The sequence below is a fragment of the Lathyrus oleraceus genome, chromosome 4 (genome assembly GCF_024323335.1).
Source record: "Lathyrus oleraceus cultivar Zhongwan6 chromosome 4, CAAS_Psat_ZW6_1.0, whole genome shotgun sequence".
Classification (NCBI taxonomy): domain Eukaryota; kingdom Viridiplantae; phylum Streptophyta; class Magnoliopsida; order Fabales; family Fabaceae; genus Lathyrus; species Lathyrus oleraceus.
In genome coordinates this window covers 26,157,123-26,181,023 of record NC_066582.1, presented here as the reverse complement: position 1 = coordinate 26,181,023, position 23,901 = coordinate 26,157,123, and the positions used below count along the sequence as shown (strand labels likewise).

At 34.5% G+C, this 23,901-nt stretch overlaps 1 long non-coding RNA gene across 3 annotated transcripts; it reads right to left on the bottom strand.

Annotated features, from left to right (window-relative positions):
• Positions 1-4,795: 4,795 nt before the first annotated feature.
• LOC127138560 (uncharacterized) lies at positions 4,796-7,843 on the bottom strand. Of its 3 annotated transcripts, XR_007808807.1 has the most exons (4): positions 7,293-7,811; positions 6,929-7,181; positions 5,144-6,660; positions 4,796-5,015 (listed from the first exon to the last, which is right to left on the bottom strand). It is a non-coding gene; the product is annotated as an uncharacterized LOC127138560 (long non-coding RNA). The 3 variants fall into 3 exon arrangements; XR_007808806.1 differs by having other exon boundaries at positions 6,929-7,809; XR_007808808.1 differs by lacking the exon at positions 4,796-5,015 and having other exon boundaries at positions 6,371-6,660; positions 6,929-7,843.
• Positions 7,844-23,901: the final 16,058 nt, after the last annotated feature.

Here is a 23,901-nt window from a genome sequence, read left to right as displayed (position 1 = left end):
TTTTGTATTCAGAAATGCAACTCGGTAGGGTTTACGGAGATGCATCTCTGAATTCAAAATAGACACAAACCAGATACGTGACTCAAAATCAGTTTTGATTGTATCTGTTTGGTGTGCGTTTGGAGATGCATCTCCAAAACCTGAGGCTATTATTGTATTTTCATGACGTGTGCTAATAAAGCATGTGGTGCATTAAGAAATCCCCCTTTTGGGCAATTTCTTTTCCCACTTTTTTACCTTCTCACAAACCCTTGGTGAAAACCCAAAAATATCCCTAGAATTTGGTATTCAGAGATGCATCTTCGGACACACCTATTTCCCATAAAATTGAACCCAAACAAGTGAGATACTCATATTATACTGAATTTTAGTCTGGAGATTCATCTCGAAAGTTTATTTGATATATTTTGGAGATGCATATCCGAAAATGACATTGATACTTCAAATCAGAAACAGAGACAATATGAGCAAGATCTAGAAACAAAACAACTTGAAATTAAATTAAAACACTAAATATTACATAGATGATTGTTAAAATAAATGTAACATTACATATAGTTATAAACAGGTAATTAAGGACATTGCAACAAATTGATAATATCTTCGACAAATCTTGCAATCTTTGCATTTACTTCAATCGGACCCTTTGATGCATAACGATAAAAGGTACTCCATATAACCTTTAAATCTTCATATGTATCCAGTTTAAAGTTGGTGAACGGTATCCTTCCTTTGCTATCAAACAAGGGTGAACAATACTCGAGATTGATAACTCTTCGATTTTCTGGATATCGTAGAAGAATGTTCAGTTTAGATATTAGATCAGCGAGAGGTGTGTCCTCAGTGACCCTAAATTGAAGTGGCGGCTTCAAGCCATTGAAATACATAAAAGAAAGGTGGGGATGTGTATATATTTTCTGGTTACGTTATATTTTGTAGAAAATATAGGATGAGAGACACCCTATTTATACAAGTTTTGGATCAATTTGGACCTTAGAAACCTTATCCTGTCATCAGGGAACTTTTCGAAGATTCATCTCCAGATACACCTTAATTTTGTACGAATAATGGTGTTTACGGATATGCACATCCTTAAAGTGCTCGGGTGTTTTTTTTTAAAATTTAGTATGGAGTGTATCCAGATATGCGTATCTGGAATCACCCTGAGCCAGAAGCACACCAAAAACTATGTAAACATACACATAAAGTGTAAACCATAAAATTTGTAAACATAAACAGTCGACATTTACCTTATCATTGTTGAATATATATTACTTATGTATTAAATTTTATCGAGATTACATCATGAATGACAATACATTCAAAATAAGTGTGTTGATTACAATCTAAAATGTATCAAAATATGCATCACATGATAAATCTACTATTGGTTTCTCCTTCAACTTTTCCTTATTTGATTCTCTTTCAAGCTCACTCAATTTGGTGAACTTTTCCATCCTTTCTAGAAATTGATCTGACCAAGTTTCCGTCTCTTTTATGGAATATGCCTTCCACTTCAATGATGTACTTGGTATAAGACACCCCAGTTTCAAAAATGAAAATCCCACTGAAAAAGTCTTCTACATATAAGTAACACCAATAATTTCCAGAAGCGGGAGCCTATACTTGTTGGTATTATACGTCGAATCAATTATGAGAATAGTTGGAAATGTGTTGAACAACTTGATACTTTTGGGATGAGTCCAAAATATGTTACGAACAATGACTTTATCCTCACAAACGTTGTACCTACAAACATAGTGGTTATCATCCAAAAGCTTCAAAAGTTATTGCATTTTGCCATGTTGTTTCAATAGCGCGCATTATATACCTATTTGATATTTGAAACACTTTCAGGTCTTTTCCGTTTCAAATCTGCAAGTATATTTTTCGGCGCCACCCTGATTAAAGACATGTCCGAAAAACTTTCATTCTCATCTGGTTTAAGGCGACAAACGATGGGATGACTGACTAGCTTCATTTGCAAGGCATGGTTATTTATATCAAAAACCACATTAAATTTTCATGTATCATTCACCTTACGGTATCCGTGTAATTTAAACGAACACTCAAAATTTATCGATTTGGTGTCATTATGTTTCAACTTCTGAATCGGTGGAACGTACATGCCACTTCTCTCACATCTCATGGTTGCAAATGTTTGCCTTCTATTTGAACCATTGTCAGACCTTCTGATTACAGTGCAAAACCCCAATTTCTTGGCGTCCATGAGGACCCATTGAAGCATATGTTCACGAGTAGTAAACAGTTATTCATTTCTAAAATGTCGACCAACATCTATCTCGACAACAACTGATTTAACATCCTCATTCACTTCACCCAGTTTAACATCATCCTTCACTATATTTGGTTTTACATCATTACTTACAGAAGCTTTGGAAAACATATATGGGTGTGTCATATCTAATACGAACCAAAATAGAAAAACGGTTTAAAAAACTCATAGTTGCAGGAAAATCCACATATGCACATCCGAAAAATGAAAAGGTAAATTCGGAGATGCACATCCAAACTTAACATTCATTTTTTTCAGCTCAACAACAAGATTAATGCAAGCAATGATAGATGAAATTAGTGATCTTAATCTTAAATTGCATATTCATTTGCTCCCTTTGATGTGATAAAACACAAGAATGATGATTTAGAGTTACAAAGTTGATTGAGAATAAAAAAATTCTTTTAAGGGTTTTGGATTATGGATGTGCTAAGGAGTGTGGGAGAGATGATCATGAAAGGTTGTGATATATTTAATTTCCCGCTTAACATTTTCGGATATGCATCTCCAAAAATTTCACTGAATGGTTAAATAAACCAGCTCAATGAAAAACGCATAGTAAATTTATTCATGGTTCTTTTTGGGGCCGCATATCCGAATTCACCCCAGAAAGTTTCGCATATGCATCTCCAAATTATCTTTTAGCAAAAATGGGGCAACGGTTTATTTACGCATGATGAGGTGATTTAAGGTGCGTTTGGAGATGCATCTCCGAAAACACCTGAGCATAATTTTGGATTTTCAGAGGTGTGAGTCACACCCTAAGAGTGGGAAAAGAAATCCTCCCACCCTTTTTTTTGTTATTTTAGAAGTCGGGCCTAACAGGCTTGAGATGACGCCCATTACTCATAATTGGTTATTGAGCATTCTCTCATGCACCCTACTGTCATACCCAACAAATTTCCCTCCCTTTTTCATCTTTTCACTCGAACCTTGACTTGAGAATCATTTGCACACACTCATGTTTCATTCATGTGCATCAGTCATTCATTCATACTTAATAGTTGATTATCATAGATTCAAAGCTCTTGGCTTGCAAGGCTACAGTTTATGTGTGGATCAAATCTTAAAGGTTTGACTTGGTTATTCATCTGTTCATGGGGATGTAAAACCCTAATTTCTCAATCTTGGGAACATGAATTCAACAATATTCCATCATGGTACTCCTCAAGGGTCTCAAACGCTAATTTCCTGATGATTTGGTCGTGAGGCTTCATGTATGTTCTTTGGGATTTTTCTTGACCATCAAAACCCTAGTTGGGGCTCATATATTGAAGACTTTCTTGTAAAAGTATATTGATCCATTCAAAGACCTTGATTGAAGGGCATGTTTCATTGAAACCCTAATCCCAGATGCTTGAAGATTTGTGTTAGTAGAGTTTGACTTGGGACCATGGATTGACTTAAACCCTATCCCATTTGGGGAGGCTCTTGTCATACATCTTGGCAACTAAACTTACACATCCTTCCTTCTGGTTCTTTCAAGATCTTAGGATTTGATTCATACACATGTCTCATATTCATATGGTGTTGATCATTGGTCATTGGTGCTTGGATTCACGCTTGCCTCAATACATTGATCTTTTGGGCCTTTGGTTTGCTTTTGATCCATCAAGATTCCAAAACCATTTTAGGTCATCATTTTGGATCCATCTATGCTCTTTAGGCAAGGTTCATGTTCACCATTATTAGCACAAGTCCATACAAATTTGCAAACCTTATGCCTTAACCCCTTGTTGCTTATTTAATCACTTATGACTTGATCCTTGATCCTCAAACCCTAATTCAAGAGGTGTGTCATGCTTTAGTCTTTGTTGATCTTACTTAACCATCCAGTCACTTGTGGATTACATCATGCCCTAGTTTCTTCCCTCAAGGCCTTATTTCATTCATTACTTTGTATATTTGACTGGGTTGTGGTCATCTGTTATTTTGCCTGCTTAGTTGTTCATGCATTTATAGCCACATCATGTTGCTTCATATACAAGTTTGATTTTGATAGCTTCCATTTAGTTGTTTAGCTTATATATGTTGGTTGGTATTTCGATTCATTCATCTATTGCATTGCATTTTAAGTTTCATCATAAGCATGATACTATGGATTGCATCATTCTTACTTAGGTTGAACTTTAGTCAACTGTTGACTTTTTGGTCAACCAGTTGACCAAAGTCAATCATCCAAATTGTGATATTTTTAAACCTACTTTGCACTGTGTTCATATCATTTTCATTTCAATAAATTGGTGATTAGTACTTCCTTTAAAAAAATGGCATTGAACATATTCATTTCCCTCGATTTTGTTCCATTAACCAAGTCATGTGGAACTAAATCTTTCATTCCATAAAATATATCATACATATAGTAAAAGGTGAGTTTTGATTGGAATCACAAAGTTATGTTGAAGTCATAAGTATATTTTCAAGAATTTTTCATAAGTTCATAAGCATTACATGTTTCAAGATTCCACACATCATGCTACAACAATCATACAAGTCCTAAGCTCAAACCATATCAATACATTGCTAGAATCGGCATTGAAATGTGACATTGCTTGTTGTTCTTACAAAGAGGTCCAAATCCTACACTAGTTTTTTTATGATACAGAACATAGTCTTAAACACTATACTTCACTATCACCATAACCCACACGTAGGCATGACAATCACCTCAATAAACCAAGCAACAGTCCACAATGCCACAAGCGCCAACCATAACCATCTGCAGTAAATTTGAGCAACCGACAAGGTGTTATTGAAGGAGAAGGGCGATCCAAAATGCAACGGAATTTAAAATATTCTCCTTTAGTGATCCTTACGAATGGGAATGATTAGTGATAGAATTGTTACCTCTTATGGAGATTGAAACCTTTGATGCAGATCTACAGAGCGATCACGAACGTTGAACGGTGACAATGCCTCTACTTAGTCCACACGAACGAATTCCTTCAATCTCAGTGCTAGATGCTACAAATGAAGGCTTTGAGTGTGTGTGTGTGTGTGTGTGTGTGTGTGAGAGAGAGAGAGAGAGAGAGAGAGAGAGAGAGAGAGAGAGAAACGAAATTGAAAATGCACAAATGCTTCTGCACAAGGGTTCTATTTATAGAACCACTTGTGTGGGTTGTAAGCTAAAAAAGTCCACTTAAGTGTATGTGGCTCATATCTTATAATATGCCAAAATCACTTAAGCGTGTGGTACCTTACCATATTTCGTATTCTACTTAAGTACACTGTACCTTAAGATGTTCTATAATTCACTTAAGTGCACCGTACCTTACGGTGTTCCTTAGTTACTCTATCTCTCATCAATCCGTCCTTTTGTGTGTGACCCTGTAGGTTTTCGCGGCATTGCCAATTGTATTAAATCACGTATTTAACATAATAAACAGTGAGCGGTATCTAGCAACGCATCACTGCTACCCAAGACACGAAAATATCATATGATCTGACAAATCTTTTTGTGATAATACTTATGTGTACAATTACCCTTTTGCCATTATGTCTATATTGAACACAAGGCATAGACCGTGTCATCCTTGTCCAGTTCAATATTGGGCCCATAGACATTTATCCTATTACGCAGGATGGGCAAATTCCATCTAGGTCACTCATGTCCCTTAACATGCTTCGTGGAGTACCCATCAAATGTCTTTATGGTCATCCGGTTACAGACAATGTTTGATCAGCAATAAGACACTCGACTCTACATCTAGGGTCCATTGTGGTTTCAGATCGAATGGTGGTATACACCATTATCACCATGAGAATAACTTATGACACTTTGCATAACATTCTATATAGTATTCTCATAGCGGGTCAATCCAATATAAATATTACTCTTAATATTCATACATATGTTTAAGACTCGATAACTCTTTATCCATGATCCATGAGATGTGATCATCAGTCTATATACATAATAGTCTTAATGCTTTAATGTTATCCCACTTCACAATAAAACTCGACTACAGATACTTTAAGAATAATGTCCTTATGTTTAATGTGATCTCATGATTAAGTCACACTTGATACATTAAACGGATTAGCTATTCTAGGGACTTTATTAAACAAACATAATAAAGAAAAAACATTTTATTATTAATAAATAATTCGATACAAGTACCAAAAGTATTGGTCTCTAGGATTTACACCAACAGTTATAAGCGCCAATTCTACAATCTTGCAGCATAAGAATGTACCTGCAATAAACAAGTAACATTGAAGCCCAAAAACAATAAAGTTACATTAGTTCCCACCAAAGTCGTTCGTCAATGTTAGCCCGACCAATGTACGACAATTCAAAGGTTATCAATCCAAACATAACATATCCACAACAAGAAAGTACCCTGCAAAATTGATTCATGTCCCTGCAATCGTTATACCAACTCAGTATCCATTTCAAATTAACAAAACAAAACTAATTTTCAACTAATCAGTTTCAAAAATCTAGTCTTCTTCACACTAACTATTTATTTCAAAGCTAATGAGAATTTCAACTAATTTCCAATAGCAAATCAACAATTGAATAATAATTAACATAATTGAAACTAACTGCATAACAAATAATTAGAATTTTCATTACTAACAACTAACTCAGTGAGAATTTCTAACTGACAGATAAGCTAGCTAACTAACCTCTAACTATTTTTGCATTTCAAATCAATTTGAAGTGAATTTCAAAGTAATTTGAGGATGAATTTCTAACAACTTTGGCTATTTAAACACATTATGCATCTCAAGTTCTTTACTCTGCATCAGAGTTATTCATTTTGCATCTCAAAGTCTTCACTTTGCATCAGATTTTTTCATTCTACCTATCAAATTCTTCATTCTGCATCAGAGTTTTCCATTCTGCAATCTGCATCTCGAGCTCTCTTTCATGCTACAACTGGAGATCAAAGCACTGTAATTACTCTCCAGTCTCTGATTTTCTCTCCCAATTCTCTACAAACTCATCAACACAAATGAGGCATAGGAAGGAGAAAGAATTCATTTGTACCTGTTTGCGGCAAAGCTCTGATTCTGCATGCACAATCAAATTGATTCAACGATTTCAAACCGGTGAGTTCTTCTTATTACTTCAATCCATGATTTATCTCAATTTCACGATGCAATTGTGTTATTGTTTTGATTGTTTCCATATGTAAGCATTGGAGATGATGGATCTTGGTGAGTCGGACTCAGCTTCTGTTTGAGCTTTGATTGATCTTTTTTTAGATGAAAGGATGAATATCAAGAGTGCGATTGGAGAAGGATGAAGTGTTTCAAGCGCCGAGGATTTTGTGAAATGGCTCGTGTTTGAGATGTGGATGCAACGTTGAATCTTGAACGTTCCGTTTGCATCCGTTTTGGATTCGTCTCATAGTGAACGCGTGTGGGCTGGTGTTTGACCTTGATTCTCATACCATTTGTAGCTTGATTTCGTTTAGGCTGCATGCCCAAATTCTTCCTTCATAGTCTACACACCCTCACTAATTTACCTCATTGGGTTGGGCCTTCACACCCAGGTTCCAACAAACTCACCCTATACATGGCCTAAGTTTCTATTTCGAAATTGGGCCCAACGCTGGACTTAAGTGTGGTTTATCCCTTTGTTTTTGTTCATTTGATTCCAAGTTTTTAGGTAGATTAGTATATGGATTGCTTGATTAATTTTTGTATCTTAGGGTTAGTTTTAATTGATTTTGAAAATTAAGTAGGTTTTGATTAGAGTTAATTGATTAATTAAGTTTAAGAATCAAATTTATAATTTTAGGATCCAATTAGATTGTAATTAGGATTGTTAGAATTAATTAGATATTTTAGAACTTAATTAGACGAGTCTTTAGAGTTTTATGACTAATTAGAATTTTAGATTTTGTTTAGATATAACTATGGTATTAGTTCTAAATATATTTTAATTTTAGAATTAACTTCTTGATTAATTATTCATGTGATTTGACCATTTTACCCTTAGGATTATTTTAGTTATAGAAATTCATAATCCCTTAGGGTTAGAATTTGATTTAGAATAATTTGTCATTTTAATCAAATTAATTTTCATGAGATATTTGATTAATTTGACTTTAACTTTTGCATGATCCCCCTTAGGAATAATTGTACATAATTTTAACCCTTAGACTAGGTTAATCATATGTATCATTCAAACCCTTAATTCAAGTTGATCAAAAGAAATTTTGATTAACTAAATTCTTTGATCATGTATAATCCCACAGTCTATTCAAGTGATCAAAAGTCCCTTGAAAACTTGATAAGACTCTTTTTGTAAGTTGCGGATCTCAAGGCCTAAAGTTTAGACTTTCATACAAGGCATTCCAATCAAACCAAGCAGTGGATCATACAAGGCATATCAAATGTAGTTCTTCAAGAGCTTGTCAATCAAGATTAAAATTGTGTGACACGAGCCTTAAGAAACAGGGAATGAATGAGAGTGGATAATTCTATTAACTCATTCTGAATATCTTTGGATATGGGACGAATGACCCAGTTGCTCATCGTATTCACCTTTACTCATAGACTTTAGAACAATTTAAATCATATGATTATCAAGTCTCTTCATTCAAAGAAAATAGTGCAACAATCAGAGGTCTCCACTAACAACTTATCAATCATAATTCAAGTTGTATGTCATGAGTCTTAAGTAACAAAGAATTATGAGAGTGAGGGATTTCTATCCATGTCTAGGGTATCCTTGGGTACTAGATGAATGACCTAGTTGCTCAAGGTATCACCTTTGTTCATATACTTTAATGCAATTTGTATCGAATGATTGATAAGGCCTTTAGCAACAAGGATTCTTCTTCAACAACTTGAAATTTATGATAAAAATCACATGCCACGAGCCTTAAGTAGTAAAGAATGAATGAGAGTGGAGAATTCTATTAACTCATTCTGAATATATTTTGGTACAGGATGAATGACCCAATTGCTCATCGTATTCACCTTTACTTGTAGACTTTAGTGTGGTTCATATCCAATGACTTTAGGTTAAACAATTAATTAGTAGTTAAAAGTGAATAATGATAAAATCAATAATAAAAACAAAACTTTAATGTGAATGATTATTAGCTATAAATAAAACATATATTTTGGATTTTTTTATGTATTACTATTTTTTGGATCATTTTTTTACTATTTTGGATAAAAATAAAAAATTAATTATTATTTAAAATATACATTAATAAAAAACAAAAATTAATAATGAATATAAAAAAATGCAAGTTTTGACCTTTTAAATAATAAAAGTAAAAAACAAAGCTAAAAAAGCAATATAAAGGGTTTGAACCCACACCCTTAGACCTAACAACTATGGTCGCTCACCAATTGGACTAACTTGACACTTCTAATTTTGTTTTCATTTTAAAGTACTAAAAATAATAGATAATTATAAAACAAGTGGTCAAAATTTAGGGTGCGACAGGGAGCTTTAGCGAAGAGTAGTTTGGGGAAAATATGGGAGAGACAATGATAGCAACACCATCAGTGTGAAAAACTCAAATTCAAGTTTTTGGAAATGCATGGCGAAAATTTGGCCGAAAGTTGCAGAAAATTGCTTATGGTATGTTGGCGATAGAGTTAGTGTAGACCACGCGTGGAATGGTCGTTGGATTGCTCATGGTGTTAAGATTGTTGAGTTGGGTATTCAGATCCTCATGCAACTCCATGCAACCAGGGTTATTGATTTAGTGAAGGAGAATGAAGAGTTGGATTAGGATTTGCTCGATCATTGGTTGTCGAATGATATACTTTATAGGATTGCTAGCATGGTTCCCCATTCAACTCATGCAGGCTCAGGCGAAATAGATGGAATTGGAAAGCACTATCAAAATTTCTCTGTTAGCACCATGTATAACACGTTAGAGGATGAGGATACTCTCATGGAAGATGATGTTTGGACTGGCATTTGGATACTTCATTCTAACCAATGCACACAAACCTTCTTATGGTTACTAATGCATGATGGACTTCTCACCAACTGAAAGAAGAATCATTTTAGCATTGGAAGTGTGATGTGCTCCTTCTGTGGAGATATGGAAGAAGATATGTTACATGTCCTCAGAGATTGCTTGTGTGCTACGACTCTCTGGATGATAACGGTTCACATTAACCTGAGTTTTTGTGTGTGTGCAGGTGACCTAAAGTAATAGATTTATAATAACATGCGAATTAATATGGGGTGGTATGATAACGAGGATGGGAAGGTGTTTGGGGAAAATGCTTGTTATAATATTTGGAACTGGCATAATAAAGAATCTCATAAAGATAATTATTCAACTGACAAAAACATAATAGTTATTGCTTTCCTACGCATGTGGGATCTTGGTTTATGATTAATTTTTGTCTATTTTCAACGTGACTTTTAAAGGAATTAGTTGTTAATTTGTTAATATAAGTGTATTTTCAATGTGGCTTTTAAAGGAATTAGTTGTTCCTAATTTGTTAATATAAGTGTTTTTAATAAATAAATAAAAAATGAGAGGTGTTTGATAAACAATTTTGTCTTAATAATTTATTTATAACCTATTTAAGTTTAATGTATGATCTAATCACTTTTAATAAAATAAAGAGATCTTGTATTCAATTGATGTGTTAATTTCAATAATAATTTAGGCTTAAATTCACTTTTGGTCCTTTTAGTTTTGGTGTTTTAAATAGTTAATCCCTCTATTACAAAATCAACGATTATGTTCTCTTAATTTTGATAGTCTTTGAATTTTTGTGGTTCCTCTCTACTTTTGTATACGTGACAATGATTATTAGGATTAAAAAAATCATTTTTAATTAATTGGCAAGGATGACTAGGATATTTTTTAATAATTTAAATTATTATTTAACAAATCAATTAATTGAAATTTTGGAAAAGCATTCTGGACCTAAAATCCATTTCGTTGCAACATATGTTCAGTTCTCAAATGTCCACGTTCATCCCAACCCACTTATGCAATACCTTATACATGTTCAAGCTTTATAAACTCTTGCATAATACTAGGAGAAAACGATGTGAAACTCTGCAAATTAACATAGTGCATTTTATAGTGCAATTTATATTTTTTAGAAACAGAATTGCATAAAAGGAAGGTTTCCCCCTGCTAAACTTAAAGGAAAACATGTAACAGAACTAGGGGTTGACTTGGTGTTTCTGGGTTTGGTGTGTTTATTCAAATTTGAGAACATGATTTTTCTGTTTTATCACTTGTCACATAAAATAACACTCTTCTGTCTCACACACAAATATTGTCCAATGGATGTGCTTGTAGACTTTAAATTCTTGGGAAATTTAAGTGGTCATCCTTATATAGTTTATACCAACGTGTATACTCGAGGTAAAGGTGACAGAGAGCAACAATTTTAGCTATGGTTTGATCCAACTGTTGATTTTCATACATATTCCTTTCTATGGAATCCTGCACATGCTGTGTAAGTTTCTAACATTCATATCACAATCTTAGTGTGTGCTACCATGTGACAAATCAATGATTCGACTTTTTTTATTTTTAGATTCTATATTGATGGAAGGCCAATTACAAAATTCAAGAACTTAGAGAGTGAAAATGTTCCATATTTAGAGTACCTACCAATGGGATTATATTCAAGTCTATGGAATGCTGGTGATTAGGCAACAAAAGGTGGACTTGTGAAAACATATTGGACACAAGCTCCATTTATTGTTTTTGCGTGTTCCATATTTAAGTTGTTTATGTTGTTGCTTATATGTTTTACTTGTGAAAACAGATTGGACACAACTTCCATGATTTTCCATGCATTTAAGTTGTTTTTGTTGTTACTTCTATATTTTTGTCCCACATCGATTTTTTTTTACTAATAGTGCAACTGTTTATATAGCTCATATATACCTCATATGTTGTTAATTGGTGTTGGACTGATACTCTAAGTAAATGGACTTAGGCCCAAAAATATCTTTTCAATAATTTAATTAATTAATTAAAAAACTTAATTAAGATTATTAAATATTAATTTAGTCGGTTAAAAATATTATTAAGTATTAAATTAGTTAAAAAAATTCTTAAATATTTAAATATCATAGCCATCCTTACCAGTTAATTAAAAATACTTGTTATCCTAATAATCATTGCCACAAATACAAAAGTGGAAAGGGACCATAAAAATTCAAAGGTCATCAAAATTATAATATGGGGACCAATTATTTAAAATGCACAAACTAGGGGGACCAAAAGTGCATTTAAGTCAATAATTTATTATTTAATCACTTCACATTAGTAAATTTACTCTTTTTAATATGTAGATAAAATAATAAAAACTAAAAAAATCATATATACCTCTAGAATTTACAATACCGATATTTATCACAAATTAAGTTCAACTTTTCAATATTGATATTTATCAATTGAACACTTAAAAATAATAAATGTAATACTCAAACCTAGCATGTGGAGCCCCACTTGCTCGTCATCACCCGTGGTCTGATGTGCTCTTTGTAGCTAATTTGTATATACCATTTTTCATGTATTCAAACCTAGCATGAACCTTCTGGTTCTATCCAACTCCTCATTCTCCTCCACTAGGTTAGCCCCCAAATAGTCTAACATCATCTTGAGTGCCTCGTCTTTGGTAATACTCTCATGATCTAGAAGTCTCCCCCTGATCGAAAGATATAGCAAACACGATACATTGTCGAATGTGATAGACATCTCATCAAGTGGAAGGTGAAATGATGAGGTATTTGAGTGTCATCTCTCCATGAATGCATTAAGCATCCTGTAGTTAACCGTAATATAATCGGTCATGCACAAGTCCTTCTTCATAAATAGGGATAAAGCTGCCTAAAATCAATCCTCATTCGGCTGAAGCAAGTGAGTAATTTTCCACCTGTGGTTAATAAACTTCAGCAGATCGTGGTCCTATAGAAAATAAAAGTCAAAGTCAGAAACTTGCCAATTAAAATAAATATAGATTAAAATAAATTAATCCAACTAATTCTAGCTCTCTGTCCCAAATATGTCTGACAGTATGGTCTGGGTACAAAGGCAATAGTGATAACTCTATAGGGCCTTCTCCAAATGCCTCTGGCTCAGTTTCCTCAGCAGTCTCACCAGCCGGAGATGGCACAAGCTCAGGAGTAGGAGGTGGCACTGGCTTAGAAGCGTCTGTAGAATCAGCAGTAGGAGGTGCCTCTGGCACCATAGGTGACTCAGGTACCTCTGGGACATGAATAGGTGAAACATGGCGCCCGCAGGAGAATGGAGGGAGTGATATATCGGTAGGTGAAACTCATCTCCTACGGGAAGAAAAATATAGTGAAGCATGAGAAAAAACATGAGCCCTAGAAGTATATGCCTCTGCATGTCCAGAAGGAACAAAAGCCTCTGAAACATGACTTTTTTCCTGCCGCACTAATGCATGTTGTGCAACCCTCTCATGCCTTAGCCTATCGTGTCTATCAACCATAATGCTTGTAAGTTAAAGTAAATCAGACAACTAGTGCAAGCAAGGAACACTACAAGAAAAAAAAATCACAAAAAAAAGACTGAGAAAATTCTGGAGATGCATATCCTGTTATTGGAAAACTTAAACGTTGAAAATTTTCAGAGATGCATCTCCGGAATTTTCTGCAAGTCAGCAGGTGCATAATGGCGCCAATGGATACATGCAAACAAAAAAAATATTGTGTTGATCATCATTTTCAGCCAACAAACATGTTTTACACCGTGTTTAAACAATCATTCATGCAATTTCTACTCACTTATAACCTTAATCATCATTTTCTACTCATTTACACAAAAACACAAAAACATAAAAACACAAAAACTCAAAAACTTTTCAAAACATCCAAAAACTTATAATTTTTCACTTTGCTTCAGTGTTGGATGATGTTTCTGATGTTGATTGAAGATCATTTAAGCTTGTTTGTTTGTTTTGGACTTGGTGATGAGAACATTTTTTTCCAGAGAGTTTGAAGAGGTTTTGATAAATATTAGAAATTAGGAAGGAGACGGTTTATGATTCTTGAAAGTCATTATTACTCTTTATTGATTTCTTATCTTTATAATAGAACTAAAAAGGGAGAATAAATTGACATTGGGATGTTGTCATTTCTCATTAAGCCCACTTGGATTTTACTATGCTTAAAACCTTATGTATATCTTGCACCCTTCTTTGGTGTTTGTATTTTTATTCATTTGTATTTTAATAACTTGATTAATTGAATCATGCTAAATATTAAAATTAATAACTCTATTTTACTCACCATTCTTAAGTTATTTCATACTTACACGAATCAAACCTCAATCAACATCAAGTCTCAATCCACTCCCACTCTCCCAACTTCTCAATTTCCCTTCCACATTCAATCATTAATCAATTTTAATTTCTTCAAACCATTCTCAATTCAAATCAATTCAAATAATTTTTTAACTAAGTATGAAGAAAAAGATTACCCTGGATGGAATATCCAGTCGTAATCTCGAATATTAGGCCCAAGTTGTAAGAGCTTGCATGCCATAAGTATTCGTCTTCTCTTCAAAACACTCCAATATTCAAATCATTTTCATAAGTGAATCTGAAGAAAAAGATTACCCTGGATGGAATATCCAGTCGTAATCCCGAATATTAGGCCCAAGTTATAAGAGCTTGTAAGCCATATATATTTGTCTTCTCTTCAAAATATTTGTAAATATTCAAACGTGTTTTCTCAATAAAATTGAAAGAAAAAGATTACCTGGATGAAATATCCAAACGTAGTCCCAAGTATTAGACCCAAGCTGTAAGAGCTTGCAAGTCATAAATACTCGTTTTTCAAGCCCAAAAATACATCCAACCAGTCAAACTTTTTTCGCCGCCGTGCGATTAATCAAAAAACCCTTTTCATAAACGAAAGACATCTTGTCTTGAGATGATGCAAAGCAATGCTTCGGCCACAATTGTTGAGTTGAGATAAGTGACGTTTTTCCGAATGTTGATTTGTAAATCCATTCGATGTGTGGTATACGTCCGCTCCTCATCTGTTTTGGGTAAAACAATGTTTTCGTCGATTAATACAATATAGTTTTCACTAAAATCGACCAACAAACAAACATTTTCTACCCAGAACTACGTAAGCCTTGACTTCTCTATTGAGATACGTAGGAGCAGGATTTGTAAATCTTGTCAGGCCCACTAATAAAAAACTTAGGTTTAGTCCTTCGTTAAAAATCCAAAAATATTCTTCTCTCACCCTTTCTTTCTTTCCCACCTAATAACTCAAGAAACCTAACATTTCTAAGCTAACAATAATGCACACAATTAACCTAATGGTTTCTGTTGAGTACAACGGACGTAAGGGGTGCTAATACCTTCCCCTTGCGTAATTGACTCCCAAACCCTGATATTGGTTGCGACGACCATAATCATTGTCGTTCTTTCTTGGGTTTTATCGATATTTCCCCTTTCCTTTTTAGGAATAAATAAAGTTCGGTGGCGACTCTGTTTAGTCCATCATGCGAGGTGCGACTGTATGTATTCAATGGTTATTCTTGAGATGTGAATGTTTAAAGGATGTTGAAGGTGGAACTTAATGGATCAAAATTCATCATAAGCATGAATGTTCCTTTCGATGAGACCTGCATGGGGTGAAGTGTAAAGAATTAGAGGTGAAATAATAAGAAACTATGTTGGAGAAGACTTGATTTAAGGTGGAGATTCCTACTAGAGAGACTAAAATAATGAGTAACTAAAGGTTCTTGCTTATAGTGTTACTGAGGCACAATTTAGAATGGATCATGGTTATCGTTTGGCTTGTGATAGAGTAAGAAAGGAAATTGTACCACCTTAGATATACAATCATATTGACTTATTTGTTATGCTTTTAATGTGGTTGAAGAGTTGCAAGACTAAAAAACAAATACCTTTAGAGATACATTTAAAAATAGAAGGAGTAAAAAATTGTTGAAGAGAATGGGTTATGAGATGCTCTCACTAATGAAGAACCATACTAAGGAGCTTGTGAGACTACCTAAGAAATAAAAGTAAGTTGGATGCAAGCATCTAAATTAAGATTCAATCATTGCTTAGACTTTATCAAGTTTGTTGAGAAATTATTCAAACTTTAGAGAGAGCGACATAGTGGTTAGTGGTTAAAATAATATCACCATCGATTTTGAGGTGGAGAATTAAAGAAGCATGGTTCAGATTCTTAAGTGATTTAGAAAAACTTTTCAATTTTCAGCATTGTCAAGCGACATAGGGTCGACGAGACAACCTCTAGGCACAGAGCACCGATCTGCGGGGTAGGTGTCGAGTTGTAGATCGAGTAAGCCCATCATATTAATTGTCGTTCGAGTTTGTAAATTGGATTTTCAGGGTTTCAAACTGTTATAAATGCAGTTCTATGTCACTTTTATGGTCTGTGGTGTGTTGAGAATGTAATTCATGATGTCCAAGCATGTTGCTATCAAAATACCTAGTTGTAAAAGTGTCAAGGAGTTAGCCTCGACATAGATTTTGACTTAGGCCTAATTTTGCAGTGTTAACAGAATTAGGTATTTGGGTTTTTCTATAAATAGGGAGTAACTCTTATTGATTGTAATACAACACAATAGAAGTGAAGTTGCACAATTGAATAAATCTTAGTTTGAGAGCAGAGAGTTACTCTATATAAAAATCTTCTTCTTCTTTCCCAATTTTGATAAAACCCTAATTCTCTTTCTTCCCAATTTTTATATTTTATTTCTTCTTCCATTAACAATTGTGCAACGATATAATCTTGCAACCAAGGTTCATTTATTCACTCGAGTGAAGAGTAAAGAACAAAAGGAATTCTATCAGTGTGATTGAATTTTGTTCATCAAGATTGCAGCGGAATTCTCCATAGGTTTTGGTGAATTTCCAACATCTGGTATCTAGAGCACGGGCTGAGCGATTCTTTGAAGTATAACACGATGAATCATCTCAATGGGTATTTTCTGGCGAGTCTCCCAAATATGAAGAGTCATAATTACGAGAATTGGTGCAAGCATATAAAGGTTGTCTTTTGCTATCAATATCTTTGGGATCTTGTGAAGGAGGGAGTGATATTGCTTGCAACAAATGCGACATATGAAAAAAAGACCGCACACAAAGAATTAAAGAAGAAAGATTATAAAGCTCTCTTTATGATCCATCAATGCATTTATAGTTAGTAATGTTAAATCAATGAAAGAAACATGGGAAATTCTGGAAAAATCGTTTGAAGGCGCTGAGAATGTGAAAGAGGTGAGTTACAAACTTACAAAAGAACGTATCAATTGCTTCAGATGGAAGACAATGAAAGCATAATTGATTTTTTCACTAGGTTTACGAAACTGGTGAATCAAATCTAGGTATGTGGAAAGGTGTTAACATCAAGATTAGTTGTTCCGAAGATCTTGAGGTTATTGGCTCCAAAGTTTGACCATGTGGTAGTAGCCATAGAAGAGTCAAAAGATTTGTCAATAATGACAAAGAAAGAGCTTCAAGGGACGCTTGAATCTCATGAACAAAGAATGGATGAAAGGGATGCAGGCAAGTCGAAGAGTGATGTGGCTCTACAGACACAATTAGCAAGAGAAAAGAAAGGTAAAGGAAAATGGCTCGACAATAATGGTAGAGGAGGCTATAATAACTCGACTGCTCGAAATCATCAAGAAGGAGTCTAGTTGAACCATAGAAGAACCTCATACCAAAGCAACAAAAATATATGGTGGTGCAGGTAGAGGAAGAGGTGATGGTAAAAAACTTGACAAAAGTCACATTCAGTGTCTCAATTGTTAGAAGTATGGTCACTACTCTAGTGATTATCCTGAAAAATAGAAGAATCAGGAATCTTATGCAAAGTTTTCAAAGCATGGAGAAGAAGAGATGTTGTTGATGGTCACAACAAGGGATAAAGAAAGATTTCAAGACCAATGGTACTTGGACTCAAGATGCTGATCAGACATGACTGGTATGAAAGATTGGTTTGTCAACATGAAACCCTCAATGAAGAGCAAGGTAAAATTTAAAAATGGTAATACTCTAGCAGCTGAAGGTATGATGTTCTGATTATGAGGAAACATGGTAAGAGGTCAACAATTTCCAATACACTGTACATACCAGGCATGAAAAGCAATTTGCTCAACATATGGCACTTGGTCGAAAAGGACTACATAGTGTCGATCAAAGACAAAATGATGAGAGTTCTCGACTCAGCTGGAAGTTTAATCTTAAAGGCTCCCATGTCTTAAAATAGAACCTTCAGGATTGAACTTAATATGATGAAGCATAAGTGTCTTGCAACTGCAGCTAGCAAGGATGGATGGATATGGAACTATAGACTTAGCCATCTCAATTTCAAAGACATCAAAGATCTGAAGAGAAGAAATATGGTTTCAGAGTTACCAGAAATCGACATTCCAAATGAAGTGTGTGAGGAATGTGTGTAGCCGAAGCAACACAAGAACAACTTCAGCAAGGATGTAGGAAGCAAGTCGAAGGCAACTCTCGCAGTCATATACTCTGATGTGTATGGTCCTATCCAGGTGGATTCAATTGGAGGTAACATATACTTTGTCACAATGATATATGATTTCAGTCAAAAACTATGGACTTACCCGATCAAGAATAAAAGTGAAGTGATCGAGGTATTTGCCAAATTTAAATTTATGGTCGAAAGATAAAGTGGTCGAAAGCTCAAGAGTTTGAGGACTACTGGTCATGGAGAGTGTGTGTCAAAAGACTTCGATAAGTTATGTGAGAAAGAAGGGATTGTGTATGAGATGGTGCCACCCTACACTCCACAACAGCACAAAATTGTTGAAAGGAAGAATATAATCATCATAAATATGGAGATAAGTATGTTGAAAGGCAAGCATCTACCCAAAGAATTATGGGGAGAAGTTGTGTCGACTGCAACATACATCTTGAATAGATGTCTGACGAAGAAGCTAAAAGGAATCATACCAGAAGAATGTTGGTCAGATGTCAAGCTTAGCCTGATTCATCTGAAGGTATTTTGATCTATAACACATAGACATGTTCCAGATCAGTTAAGAAGAAAACTTGATGATAAGTCGATTCAGATGATCCTAATAAGATATCATTCAACTGGGGGTGACAAATTGTTCGACCTAGTGAACAAGCAAGTAATGATCAGCAGGGACGTGATCATAGATGAGCTTAAGGAATGAGATTGGACTGAAAATGTCAAGAAATATTTAGTGAGAATCTTATGTGAAGAAACACCAAGTGAAGTCAAAAAGAAGTTCGACAAGAAGAAGTCAGAGGTCCAACAAGCACAAGCAGACCTCAAAGAACAAGACACATGCATGCAAGGTTGCAAGAATATGTGATTATATTAGATGATATGGTTGATGATGAAGGTGAGCTGGTACATTATGCTTTCTATGCAGATGTCGAACTAGTCAATGCAACTGAAGCATTGAAGGATTGGAAATCGGTGAAAGCAATGAATGAGGAACTTGAGTCCATCGAAGTTAACAACACCTGGTAACTTCTCAAATTGCCTCAAGGCAAGAAGGAAATCAATATGAAGTGGGTATACAAGTTGAATACCAAAGGAGAAGTAACTCGACACAAGGAAAGACTTATGGCGAAAGGATTTCTTCAGAAAGAGGGAATCGACTTCGATGATGTTTTTGCACCTGCTGCTAGGATCAAGATAATCAGGTTGGTTGTTGATCTAGAAAACATGAACAACTGGCACACATGTCAGATGGATGTAAAATGTGCATTCTTAAATGAACCCTTAGATAAAGAAGTTTATGTTTTACAACCAGTTGTTGGGTTTGTGAAACATGGCGAAGAAAGCAAGGTATACAGGCTGTATAAATCCATGTATGGACTTAAGAAAGATCCAAGTGCTTGGAATAAGAAAATAAACAGTTTTCTAAGGGAGAAAGAATTTGTGAAGTGCAACACTGAGCATGGAGTATATGTAAGAAGTAATAGTGAATTTCTTATACTATGTCTCTATGTCGATGGCTTGTTGATAATAAAAAGTTACAAGAAGGAGATCGAAGACTTCAAACATGAACTAAGTGAAGAGTTTGAAATGTCAGACTTGGGAAATCTCTCATACTTCCTTGTTATCAAATTCTATAAGTGTATTAGAGGATTAATGATGCACCAAAAAAGATATGTAGGTGAAATACTTAAAGTATTTGAGATGCAAGATTGTAACCTAACTTTGACTCTAGCTGAGCCCAGATTGTGACTGCTGAAAGACTCATATGAAGATGACATCCATCCAACGCAGTACATAAGACTTATTGGATCACTTTGATTCCTTTGTTACACAAGGCCCGATCTTGCATAAATTGTAGGTATGTTGAGTAGATTCATGCAGAAGCCAAAGGTATCACATCTAACAGGAACGAAGAGGATACTAAGGTATCTAAAAGGAACTTTTGACTATGGCATTTTGTTTCCTGCAGCTAATGAAGGAAATGAATGAGAGCTAGTAGGTTACACCGACTCAAGTTTGTGTAGTGATGTTGAGGATAAAAAATCCACAGCTGGCTATGTGTTTATGCTAGGTGGAGCACCAGTTGCTTGGAGTTCAAGAAAGGAACCAGTAGTGGAACTGTCGTCATGTGAGGCAAAATACAAAGTTGTTTCTCTCTGTGCTTGTCAAGCAACATGGATGGTGAATTTGGTCGAAGAAATTACATGGAAGAATCATGGAGCTATTACCATGAAGATCAACAACATGTCTGCTATCAATCTGGCGAAAAATTTGGTAGCACATGGAAGAAGCAAGAACATCAAAATGAGGTTCCATTATCTTCGAGAGCAAGTAGCAGAAGCGAAGCTGAACTTAGAACACTGCATAACTGAGAATTAGATTGCAGACATCATGACGAAAGAAGTGTAGGTCGAAGTATTCAAGAAGATAAAATATATGATGAATGTAGATAGCTTAGACAAAATGAATTATGTGGTGTGTTGAGAATGTAATTCGTGGTGTCGAAACATATTGTTGTCGAAACACCCAGTTGTCGAAGTGTCAGGGAGTTAGCCTCGACATGGATTTTTACTTAGGTCCAATTTTGTAGTGTTAGCAAAATTAAGTATTTAGCTTTTACTTGAGGAGCAAGCAAGCCCAAAATCTATAAATAGGGAGTAACCCTTATTGATTGTAATACAACACAACAGAAATGTAGTTGCATAGTTGAATAAATCTCGATTTGAGAGCAGAGAGTTACTCTGCAAAAATTCTTCTTCTTCTTTCCCTATTTTGATAAAACCCTAATTCATTTTCTTCCCAATTTTCATCTTTTATTTCTCCTTCCATTAACAATGGTGCATCAATATAATCTTGCAACCAAAATTGGTTGATCCGCTCGAGTGAAGAGTGAAGAACAGGAGGAATTCGATCAATGTGATTGAATCTTGTTCATTAATATCATAGGTTTTTGTGAACTTCCAACATGCTGAACTCCTAATGAGAGAAACTTAGAGAGAGAAATTAAAATCTTCTTAAGATTTATTATTCTATGAATTGAAATACTTTTGAGAATATCTAAAAGAATTGAAAAATATTTTTAAATATGTTGTTTGTGTATTTCATATAGAGATTAATTATTATGTACTGTCAGTGTAAAAAGATTTACACTGTCGATTCATCACCATCATCCGTTTGCATTACTTTATAGGTTTTCAAAATAAAAGTCAAACTTATTTTAATATTCAACGTCTAAGATTAACTGACGGTGTAAGATCCTTTTACACTGTCAGTGTATTTCAATTAAATTTTTTCATTGAGAGAAATAAAGATTGAGAAAATTTTAGATAAAAAATGTAGGAGATGTACTTATGAACTTTGAAGATTATTTTCTTATAATTTATCCTGAATTTTTTTTAACAAATACTTATGTGTTCATCTTTTGTTTTATTATTATTCTTGTAGTTTATTTTTTCTGTTTGACAAATTTATTTTAATTAAGATTATTTATTTTAGTTGTTTGTTTTTGTCTTCCATATTAATATTTTTATTTTAACTCATTATATTAATTTTCACAATCACTAGTTCAAATATTTGTACTTTTGCACTGCTCAATTTTTAAATATCTTAAATATGTTATATGTTATGAATAAGATATATTATTGATTTAAATATATTTTTAATTTCTATAAATATAACCTTGTCTATTTTTGTTTTTGTACTTTCTTTTTGGTTTGGACTCCTTCTAGAAAATCAACATTAACTTTTTTAATCACTAAACTTGTGAGTTTTACGGAAATGTGGAGTTGACAAACGTCATGGTGATATGACATTTTACATTCTATAATTAAAAAATAGCAGCAGTAGATATATTTTAGTTTATTTATTTTTGTCAATGATGTGTATAATTAAATTTATTCTATCAATTGTAATTTAAAATAAGACTTAATTAGTCCAGATAATTCAACATAGTTGGTAGATGCAGAAATATATGATCGTAGAGGTTAGGGTTCGAAAACACAATATCTTAATTATTTATATTTTAATAGTAAAATTCTGACAATTAAACTACTAAAACAAAATAAAAATATTTTTTTTTCTCAAAGAGAAAAATATATATTTGACACAAATAAAAAGGGACAAAAAAGAGAGTTGTATTGCTTTGTCCTTTTCTCTTTCTTATTAGATATTTCAGTAAGATTAAATGGATACAGTTTGAATCGTGAACGAAGTCACTTTCCTTAAGAGTATTTCAAATACTCTCTTTGATGTCTTAGAGTTGGAAAACAATAATATCCAAGATAATTCAGTCTCTTAATCGAGTTTGCACAAGACAGGTGAAGAACTCGAATGCAAAGAAGGGTTGAGTTAGGCCCAATCACACATTCTCAACATGGTATCAGAGTCTGGTTTAAGATCCGGTGGGCCACCTACTATGGTTTCCGCTATCGGGCCACCCACCATTTATTTCCACGCTCCAGATGTCCAGTCCTGGGCGTGAGGGGGTGTGTTAAGAGTCCCACATCGGACAATATATGGCCTGAACATGTGTTTATAAGTGAGGGCAGTCCTCACTCTACCAACCGGTTTTGTAGGGTTGAGTTAGGCTAAATCAGACATTCTTAACATGGTGGAAATAAATGGCCTGAACATGTGTTTATAAGTGGGGGCAGTCCTCACTCTACCAACCGGTTTTGTAGGGTTGAGTTAGGCCCAATCACACATTCTCAACATGGTATCAGAGCCTGGTTTAAGATCCGGTGGGCCACCTACTACGGTTTCCGCTATCGGGCCACCCACCATTTATTTCCACGCTCCAGATGTCCAGTCCTGGGCATGAGGGGGTGTGTTAAGAGTTCCACATCAGACAATATATGGCCTGAACATGTGTTTATAAGTGGGGGCAATCCTCACTCTACCAACCGGTTTTGTAGGGTTAAGTTAGACCCAATCACACATTCTCAACAATCAAACTGTAAGCAACAATCAAAATCATGCACCACTTCATGAAGTGTTGTATATTTTGAATTCAAAATAAAATTGTAAGTAAAGACCAAAATCCTGGAGCAATGATAATTAATAGCCCGATTACTCCGATGCGTCATGCCTAAGTGCTCAAATTCCACCTACAAGCTGCCACTAGCGCCTCTACGCCCACGCCCTCAGATCCGGTCCCGAAGTCGGTGTAGCCGGA